The sequence below is a fragment of the Lactuca sativa genome, chromosome 7, assembly GCF_002870075.4.
Source record: "Lactuca sativa cultivar Salinas chromosome 7, Lsat_Salinas_v11, whole genome shotgun sequence".
NCBI classification, from domain to species: Eukaryota; Viridiplantae; Streptophyta; class Magnoliopsida; order Asterales; family Asteraceae; genus Lactuca; species Lactuca sativa.
Genome location: NC_056629.2, coordinates 4,396,461 through 4,407,519, shown reverse-complemented (window position 1 = coordinate 4,407,519; position 11,059 = coordinate 4,396,461).

Here is an 11,059-nt window from a genome sequence, read left to right as displayed (position 1 = left end):
TCCGTTGCGCGGGAACAAGGTGATTATAAGCATGGATTGGTTGAACCCTAATGGGGCGGTGATAGACTGCGCACAGCAGCTAGTGCGAGTCAGGACCCCAGGTGGGGGAGAGTTAGTGATTCATGGCGAGATGCCACATTGCGGACCCACTGTATGTTCAGCAGCGAGGGCTAGACGTTATCTTCAGCAGGGATGCACAGGATATGTCGCATATGTGATGGATACCCGGGAGGCGGGTAAGGCGACAGTGAGAGAGGTTCTGGTGGTTCGAGATTTCGCAGATGTTTTCCCAGAGGAGCTTCCTGGGATACCTCCGGAGCGACAGGTGGAGTTCAGGATTGACCTCGTTCCTGGTGCGGCTCCGATAGCCAAGGCACCGTATCGGTTGGCTCCTCCCGAGATGCAAGAGTTGTCTACGCAGCTGCAGGAGCTGCTAGACAAGGGATTTATTCGTCCGAGCAGTTCACCCTAGGGAGCCCCGATCCTGTTTGTGAAGAAGAAGGATGGGTCGCACCGGATGTGCATAGACTATCGGGAGCTGAATAAGGTAACGGTGAAGAACCGTTACCCACTCCCGAGGATTGATGATCTCTTTGACTAGCTTCAGGGAGCATCTTGGTTTTCCAAGATCGATTTGCGTTCGGGATACCATCAGATGAGGGTCAGAGAGGAGGATGCGTAGAAGACCGCGTTTCGGACGCGCTATGGCCATTATGAGTTCGTAGTGATGCCGTTTGGGCTCACCAATGCTCCTGCCGCGTTCATGGACCTCATGAACCGCGTATGCAGACCGATGTTGGATCGGTCTGTGATAGTTTACATTGACGACATCATGGTTTATTCCAAGACACAGGAAGAGCATGAGGAGCATCTGAGAGAGGTTTTGGAGACCCTGAGGAGGGAGAGCTTGTATGCCAAGTTCTCCAAGTGCGAGTTTTGGTTACACGAGGTGCAATTTCTCGGACACCTTGTCAACTAGAACGGGATTCTAGTCGACCCGGCCAAGGTCGAGGCCGTGATGAGATGGGAGGTTCCTAAGTCTCCATCCGAGATTCGGAGCTTCCTAGGATTAGCAGGCTACTATCGGAGATTCATTTAGGATTTCTCCAAGATAGCCGTACCCCTGACGTGGCTGACGAAGAAAGCCGTAGTCTTTCGGTGGGGACCCGAGCAACAGGCTGCGTTTGAGATGCTGAGACAGGGATTGTGTGAGGCGCCAATCTTAGCCTTGCCAGAGGGAGTAGAGGATTTTGTGGTTTACTGTGACGTGTCCATTTCAGGGTTGGGCGCGGTACTGATGCAGAGGGGGCATGTCATTGCCTACGCTTCGAGGCAGCTTAAGCCTCACGAGGCGAACTACCCGATGCATGATTTGGAGTTGGGGGCGGTGGTTTTTACCCTCAAGATTTGGCGGCATTACCTCTACAGGGTTCGATGTACCATCTACACGGACCACAAGAGTTTGAGGTACCTCATGGATCAGCCGAATCTGAACATGAGGCAGCGTCGGTGGTTGGACGTGGTGAAGGATTATGATTGTGAGATCCTTTACCACCCAGGGAAGGCCAATGTGGTGGCCGATGCGCTTAGCCGCAAGGCGGCGCCGATCAGGGATATTTGCATGAGGATGACCGTAGTGACTCCCCTGTTCGAGCAAATTCGGGAGGCTCAACAGTAGGCTATCAAGGAGGAGCATCGGAAGAGCGAGCATACGGTGGGTCAGGTTTCCTCCTTCGATTATGATAGCCGAGGACTATTGACACTACACCGTAGGGTGTGGGTGCCGTATCATGGAGGCGTTCGCCAGATCTTGATGGAGGAGGCGCACAAATCAAGATTCTCTATTCATCCGGGGGCGACGAAGATGTATCGGGATCTTCGCCTAGATTATTGGTGGCCCTGCATGAAGCGGGATGTAGCGTGGTACGTCGAGCGGTGCTTTACCTGCAGGAAGGTCAAGGCCGAACATCAGAGACCGCATGGCAAGATGCAGCCGTTGGACATCCCGTTGTGGAAATGGGAAGATATCACGATGGATTTTATCACGAAGCTTCCCAGGACCACACGTGGAGTAGATTCGATTTGGGTCATCGTGGATCGATTGACCAAGAGTGCTCATTTTATTCCGATTCAGGAGAGCATACCGGCCGACAAATTGGCCGACGTCTATATTAGGGAGATTGTGACGCGGCACGGGGTGCCAGTATCGGTTATCTCGGACAGAGATGTGCGTTTTACTTCCAGGTTTTGGAAGAGGTTTCATGACGAGTTGGACACTCGGTAGCATTTTAGCACCGCCTTCCACCTGCAGACAGGTGGTCAGAGCGAGCGTACGATCCAGACTCTAGAGGATATGTTGCGGGCGTGCGTGCTAGACTTCAGTGGTACCTGGGATACTTATCTTCCCTTGGCTGAGTTCTCGTACAACAACAGCTACCACGCGAGTATCGACCGCCCTCCATTCGAGATGTTGTACGGACGGAGGTGCAGGACCCCGATATGCTGGGGAGAGGTTGGTCAGAGGGTCACAGGGAGCACCGAAGTGGTGCTCAAGACTATCGAGAGGATTTAGCAGGTTCGGAGCAGGCTTCAGACCGCGCAGATTCGGTAGAAAAGTTACGCCGACAAGCGTCGATCCGACCTGGAGTTCCAGGTTAGGGATATGGTTCTCCTGAAGGTGTCGCCTTGGAAGGGCGTCATTCGATTCAAGAAGCGGGGCAAGTTGGGCCCGAGGTATATTGGGCCGTTCAGGGTTGTAGCCCGGGTCGGCAAGGTGGCGTATAGGCTGGATCTGCCAGTCGAGCTCAGCCAGATCCACAGCACTTTCCATGTTTCTCAGCTACGGAAGTGCCTAGTGGACGATTCAGCGGTAGTGCCGTTAGAGGATATACAGGTTGATGACAGCCTAAATTACATTGAGCGTCCAATCGCAATCCTCGACAGGAAGTTGAAGGATTTGAGGAACAAGCGAGTGGAACTCGTGAAGGTGCAATGGCAGCACCGGAAGGGATCGGAGTGGACTTGGGAACCGGTGGAAGAGATGATGGAGCATTACCCCGAGCTGTTTCAGGATCGAGCAGCAGACTTCGAAGACGAAGTCTAAAATAAGTGAGGGCGATTTGTAGCACCTGGTTCCTAGTATGTAAGATTTATCTGAGTATTTTTTATTATTGTCCTTGGACTCGGCAAGTTGGAGGCCCGACTCGCCGAGTAGAGACGGGACTTGGGACGCGGTTAAGTTGGCGACTCGGCGAGTCCATATTATAGATTCGGCGAGTCCGCGCTGTCTGATGAAACCCTAATTTCCAAGGGTTTGCACCCAATTTAAACCAACCATTTGCGCCCCAACTCCACCCCCTTCACCCTCAGAAGCTCTCCATACATTCTAGCCCTTGTTCTTGTGAGTTTGAGGCTTTTTAGTGTGTTTTCTTGAAGATTTTGGGAAGGAAGAGGAGTAGATCAAGAGGAAGGGAAGGAAGCCAAGCATCTTCATGTTCTCTCAGTAATTTCTTGGAGGTATAACTCGTTTTCCCTCTGTTTCTATGCTTATTACTCCATTAAAGTCCTTCTTGAACCATGTCCCAAGCTTGGTTGTGCATTGTTGGTTGATTCAAGTTGTTAGCCTTTAGATCTAGACCCTATTCAGTCCCTGGAGCTTGGATCTACTGCCTTTATGGAGTCATATTGCACACAAGCCCTAGATCTATCCCTTTTGGTGCACTTTGAGCCTTAGAACCTTTATTGGTAATGATCTACATGTAAAGTTGGAAACTTTACGTGTAAACCAGGCCCTAGGAGCCCAGATCTATGAATGGCATGGACTGGATTCGCGTATTTGGCTTTTTCATGAAGCAGACTCGACAAGTCACTCATCTGACTCGGCGAGTCTGGTCGCGAGTCTCCGAGTTTGTCCCCTTTTCGTTGTGTCGAGTTGAGTAGTGAGTCCTGGGTGGACTCGGTGAGTTGGTAGCCAAACTCACCCATGAAGGAACTCGGCGAGTCAGGGCCCTGACTCGGCGAGTTCAAGACAATCTTCTTAGATCAAGAACAGACTCAGTGAGTTGTTCATACAACTCAGTGAGTCACAGCATAAATTGTTCATCGGATGAAGATGAACTCGGCAAGTTGTTCATACAACTCGGCGAGTAGGATGAAGGACTTGCATATCAGTTTAGAAGGAGAACTCGTCGAGTCAACGCCCAACTCGACGAGTAGAGACGGGTTGCAGGACAATTGATTGGATAAGGACTCGGCGAGTTGGGTAGTCAACTCGGCGAGTCGGGCAACTGAAATTTGACTCTGGCTTTGACTTTTAACTTGATCAAGGGTAAAATGGTCAATTTACCCGAGGGTCAGTTAGCGGTGTTTGATTGAGTGTTTTGTGGGAATTATAGCCGGAGGATTTCCGGAGCCGCAGCAGCAGCAGACAGTCAATTCCCACACAGACCAGCAGCTATTTCGAGGTGAGTTTCCTTCCAGTAGGGACGGGTCTAAGGCACCAAGGCCGACCCGTGTAGACGAGATGTTAGCACTAGAGTGTGGGCCGAGCCCGTATCTCTTGGTTTAGTTAATTATGGTATATGTGTCAGTATGATAGAGTTGTCTATACTTGTTGTCTGTGTGATACTTGTATATTATGAGTTAGCGGTTGAGTGTGGGAAAGGCCCGTATCTCTCCGAGAGTGGAGTGTGGGCTAGGCCCGTATCTCCCAGATAGTAGAGTGTGGGCGAGGCCCGTATCTCCCGGCTAGCGAAGTGTGGGCAGAGCCCGTATCTTCATGAGTGTGGGCGAGGCCCGTAACTCCTTGCTGAATGTTGTATGTTATATGCTTGCATGGTATGAGGCATTATGGGGGAACTCACTAAGCTTTGTGCTTACAGTTTATAGTTTTGGTTTCAGGTACCTCTTCATCGAAGGGGAAGGAGCTGGCGCGGTAGCGGCACATCATACACACACACTGGTTTCCGCGCGTACGAGATTCCTTTGGGATTTATACTCTGATATTTCGATTGGCTGTATGATTTGGCTCTTAGACATGGTTTACGTTGTGATGTGGTTTGATCAAACAATGTTTTTAATTATTAATGTTTTCTAAAGTAATGTTTTAAAAACAAAATTTTTGGACGTGAAATTTGGGTCGTTACATATGGGTACGGCATACCACCATAAGCCATGTATTGTTGCATCTAATAGGGGCTCGTGTACATCTGGTTATGCATGGATGCTTGCGAGATGTACAGATGATATTGCTATAGGTTTTGCGGCAATCCAAAGTGTTGGATTGCGTATTGCCCTACTGGGGGCATGTACGGGCTTGCTCTGGTGTACTATTGTGTATACGAGTTGAACAATTGCCATGAGGTGGTTGAATTCAGGTGCTACTGATAATTGAACACTGGATCCATAAGAGTCAGATCCCTGATTGGTCGAGGTTTGCATCCTTGTTACTTGCAGCTGAGACAGTGCAGGGATTGAACCTGGCGTCTGTTGTATAAGTTGGTTAAATATCATCGGTTGTTGTGCGAATAGCGGCAGATGAAACAACCCTGCCATGGTGGCGTGTGGGTGGACCATCGGGGGATATTATGGTTGCGGCTAACTGGTGTGAGGCATCTAGGTTTCGGTACCAGAAGTGTGCGGGAAGGATTGTTGTTGTGAGATAGGGATCTCTGTTTGTTGCACTGCGGTGATCTGCGGAGTTGTAGTTACGATTGTCACTTGCGGAATTGTGGTGGCTGTTAGGCGTCATAGACTGGCTATGTAAGTTGCTGCCATTTCAGCTATAGAACTAGACGTTGTCTGCGAGACCATTGTGCGGTTTGAAGCGTGTTCTTCCTAAACGGAAGCTTACCCACGATCGAGTGACTACATTGGACGCAGCGGGCTTTTCTCCATTGTTCCTGATGTTACTGGAATGTCACCTGCCATCGTTTCTTTCTGGGTTTACTTTGTGGATGTATCGTTCTAGAGATACGCCCGGATGGCGCCAAATATTGTGATATACTGGAGGGGATTGAGTTAGAACTGTAGGGGATATCTGTGCAGGTATCTTCTCCTGATATTACAGTACAAAAGAGAGAGATGATCGTTAGTCGATGCCCGGGAGGAGTTCTCGGGACGAAGCTCTGACGATAAAGTTAGTATGAGATCTGAGACAGATTAGAGTAGATCACAGGAAAAGGAGAATTATGTCCCCTTCCTCGTGACGAAGAAGGGTCCTTTTATACCTGTTCGAGAAGCATGTCACTCAAATGATTCTGTTGAGCATTCCCTCGTGAGGTGTGACGTGGCGGACCCATATTGAGGGTCCTCCATCATGTGTTTTGCCTCATTCCCTCATTGACTGGAAGGAGATCTTTTAATTGTTATGAAGACCGTGGCTATCGTCTAATGAGCAAGTGGGACTCTCTGATTGGTCCCACTTTTGTCGGGATATAACTTTTTAGAGAAGGGGTTAAGGCGCGGCTCTACACCTTAACCGCAATATCAGTGATCTTCATGTTAGCAAAGGCCTGGACTTGGCTTTAGACTAGGTTCTGACCAGGCCAAGCCCGATGTTAGCTTGACATTTTCTTTTTTGACGTTCTCCCTGATGGATACGTTAACAGAGATCTTTAGTCGAGTCAGCAGGATTAGTTCTTCAGAGAAGTCGGAGTGCGTTCGTGATAACATTATTCATGTGGGATTGGCAGTCGTCTTCGACAGGACCTTTGGAACCAGACACTACCATTGCTAGGGAAGGAACGGTAGCAAGTAGATGTAGATGGCAGCCGCATGAGTTCGTTTGGTCATTGGAAGTGCCAGGGGAGTTTTATAAGCATAAGGGTTGAAAGATGGTTAGAATTCAAAGATTTTGCGGAGGATGGGGAGTTAGGATAAAGATTCGCCAGTTCAGAGCAAGGGTTATGGTCTTTTTCACCAACATAAAAGACTAAAGGATTTAGTGCGGTATCATGGGAAATTATTAGGGTTATCGGACTTGCTAAGATTTCAGGGAGTATTATTCTGGATTTCAAGAGTTGGGCGATCATCGAGATTGGCTAGTAATGGAACGCTAGTATTGGTAAGCGCAGGGCATCGTCGGTTCATGTTATGTGAAGGTAAGATGGGTTGAGAATCCATCAAATTATGTGGGATGGGATAGCTTTGACAAATCCAAGTGGGAATGAATCGTTCAGATTTCCGGGAGCTGAATCAAGTGTGGAATTAGGGTAAGTTACACATCCCAACTGGGAGGGAAGACGACTCAAGTGGTCGTATGGATTGAAGCTACGTAATTTGGGAGTTTAGTTAACTTCCAACAGTTGGTTGGCGTCTTCATCATGTTGGATAGCAGGCAGGTGGATGGATCCAGTTTTAGGGTTGTATTAGAGCCTTATTGCATGTTCTTGTATGATGAAGGATTTAGGGTTCAAAGCATGACCCGAACACCTGATTGGAATTCAGTTAGATGTGAGTTCGACTCAGGATGATTGGGGTTGAGATATCATAGGCGTGGTAAGACCATGGGTGGTAACCATAACGGGTTAGAAGTGTTGCAATTCTGCGATAGGATCGTAGCATTCATCAGATTGAGGTAGACCGTCGTTAGGATGGCCGTAAGTTTAGAGAAGGATCAGCTCGTTCCTTGTGCAAGGTGGAGAGTGGTGTTAAGGGATCCTCTATGTGTCGTGAGAAGAGTACCATTGGGGTCCGAGGCAAGGTGAGGTTAGGCCTATGTAGCTCTTGATGGGGTGGGACTCGTGGGAGTGGCTCGTTCGTTGGTATATATTGGGTGAGACCCGTGGGCGAGGCCCATGTGTTTATGGAAATGCAGGTGGGACCTGTTAGAGACCGGTTGGGTCAAGGGATTGGATTATGAATCTAGTAGGATGATTATGTGGCCAGGGAGTGGCATAGTGTGGTGTATAGGCTAGGGTAGCCTTATCAGTTAGACTTTTAAAAAAACATGGTAGCTGGACCAAGTGTAAGAATGGAAGTCTCAGTGGTAGTTTGGGGATTTTTATATCCTGGTTTAGTGAATGGTTGCCGCAAATAAGAAAATTCCGGGTGAAATGCAAGTTCAAGTCCTTAGATCTCCGATTATGGGTTATGTATCGAGTTGGATTTTGGTTGAGACTCGCGTTGGGAATTGTTAGTGTATATGTTCAAGATCCTTGTTTCTGCAAGTTATGGATTGAGGAAATCTGTATGTCAAGAGCATCGGTTGGAAGGTTCAGGGTCAAAAGGATGTTTTCAGTTTCGATGGTAATAGGAGACTCTTGTGATTGTGTTTTAAATTTATTCCACATGTGTGGAGGCCAGGCAAGTTATGGGGCTTAGAAATATAACAATAATGTGTTGGATCGACAGTTATGGGATCAATGTTTTGTTCAACGCTAGGAGGTATTGTTCGAAGCGTTGGTTTTCAAGGGGGTGGTAAGGAGTGATTTCGAGGACGGGATCTAATTTAATTGGGGGAGAGTTGTAATGTCCTGTTCCGAATCGTTTCCTATTTTGGGGTGGTGACCAAAGATTGAGCATCATCAGGCTTAGGACCTTTAAGGAAAATAGATTTGGACCCATTTGGGTGTGAGTAATGTAATTTAGATGATCCGAGTGTTCGATTTGTATTTTAGATCCAAGAGGTATTTCGGTAAAGCATCAGTTTGGGCTTCTATGGAAATTGGATTTTAGTTCGGGAAGTTTTAAGGAAAATATGAATCGATATAAGCATAGAGCTTCTCGTCGTTGCTTCGTGGATATAAGGATCATCAAAAACGGACTTATAACAAAGAAGTTATGGCCTTTGGGAGATTATAGGGTTTAAGGTTAACCTTAGTACGTGGGGTGTACATCGGCGTACGTTGGGCATACTAATTAGATGGATCGTGGTACTCTAGCGGAGTACGCTAAGCGTAATGGGAGTACACTGGACGTACTCCAGATTCATGCAAACCCTATTTTTAGGGTCTTGGGCCCTATTAAACTCCTTATCTCATCACCTAACCCTAATATCATCAGCCTCCATCCCCTCTTGTCCATAAATTGAACCCTAAGTGAGTTCTTGAGAGTTTTGAGCCATAAAGTGTGAGTGTTGGTGTCGTGTGAAAGAGAAGAAGAAGTGAACCATTTGGAGTTGTGCTTGGAGCTTGAGGATCTGGGATTAGTTCATCATTTTCCATCCTTGTTCATCATTTTCCATCCTTGTGAGGTAAAAAGGCTTCCATCTTGATAATGCATGACGCTAGATCTAGTTTTGGTGCCATTTTGTGCTTTTTTAGTCCCTGGAATGAATGTTGAGCCTCTTGATTCACTCCAGAAGTGATTGATGGTAGATCTAGGGTTCTTTAGGTCCCTTGGTCCATAAAAATGCAAGCTTTGAGGTATTTATGGACTCATATATGTGTTAAGACCCTTTGTTAAGTTATTTTGAGATATAGAACCCCATTAAGCCATGAATGAGTGTAAAGTTGCCAACTTTATGTGATTAGTGGTCTTGTAGAAGCAGATCTTAGAGTTTAGCCTGCTAGTTTAACTGATTAAGTGCTTAACGAAGTGAAAATTGGAGCCTGAGGAGTACTCGAGGCTTACATAAGCGTACACCAAGCATAATGTTGAGTATATATGTATAGGGGTAATATTGATAAAGATGAAAGATTAAAAGAAAAAAGATAAAATCCTAGGGTTAATGTGTTAGTCAGTTGGTTATTCATACAAAAGCCTTGATTAAATTCGGCATATCCCCAATACTTATAATTGTTAATCCTGTGAGAGCTAGGAAGTTGTGTATAGATCTATACGGGTCATGACAACCCACTTGCGATTCCTAGCTACAATCCGGGCAGGATACCTTCCATATAAGTTACGATTCGACGTCCAATGAAGCGCCGTGATTAGGGGTACATTTACGGTCGTAGCGTCGATTATACAGGCTCACGTTAATACAATAAAATTTGCCTTAGAGCTTAGATTATCATTAGGGACGCCTAGTATGGTAATTAAAATATGTTAGGATCGTTAAAAATCCTTAAAAGACAGTAAATAAGTTTAACAAAAGATAAATCCTAATTAAATTACGTTAGGATCGTATTTCCTACACTTATGTACGCTAAAAGATAAAAGGCTAGGTAAATAAATAAGAAATGTTTTCACAAAAGAAAAGTATTCTTAAAGGAAATCAAAAATAAAAACTTATGCACTCACCAACATTATGTTGACTTTCAAAATACATGTATTTTCAGGAGGATGAGTGTGGAAGAGTGTCCCCTAAGTATGAAGGAAGTTTGCAAGGAAGCTGTTGAAGTTTAGCATAGTTATGTTAGGAGTTTGTGTCTGTTCCTAAAACAATGTAATCCTTCAAAAATCAATAATAAATAAATGTTTAAAATATACCTTTGTGTTTGGTTGTACCATATGCCGAGATCCAATTATCCCTACGTCGCACTGCCTGGTGTTTCCACCAACGACTGGGCAAGGTTTGATAGATTGGTATCAGAGCCTCAGGTTATAGCGAACTAGTAATTCCTTAGGAAATACGACTATAGCCTAGGGTGTAAAAACTTTGAATTAGTAAAACCTAATAAAAGTATTAATAATAATAATACGGATAAACTACTCTTGGTGAGGTGTCTAGACTGGAAAAACTTGTCGATATGGTTGTTGGATTTCAGAACAGTTATATGCTAAAATGGTCCTACCCTTCGACTTTTCCAAACTGGCCGATCCTTGTAGTTTAAAAGTACACATATATGATTAAATAAAATACCCCAATCAAACATTAATCAAATAAAGAGTTGTGTAAACTCTTATAAAAAAAGATTATCCATTCAAATCACAACTTAAGATTTTAGGTAAAAAACGAATCCTAGGTTTAGTTAGTGTAACGCCGAAAATTTTAAAATAATTTTTCGCAATTTATAAAAACATTTCTCATTAATTTTTCATAAAAACATCAGGTTTAAATCTCAATTCACATTACACAAAATCCCAAGATCAATGTAAATATATCAAAGTCCCCTGCGTGTGTACAGATCAAGCCGGCGCCTTCCCACGGTCATCGCTAGTACCTGAAACAACA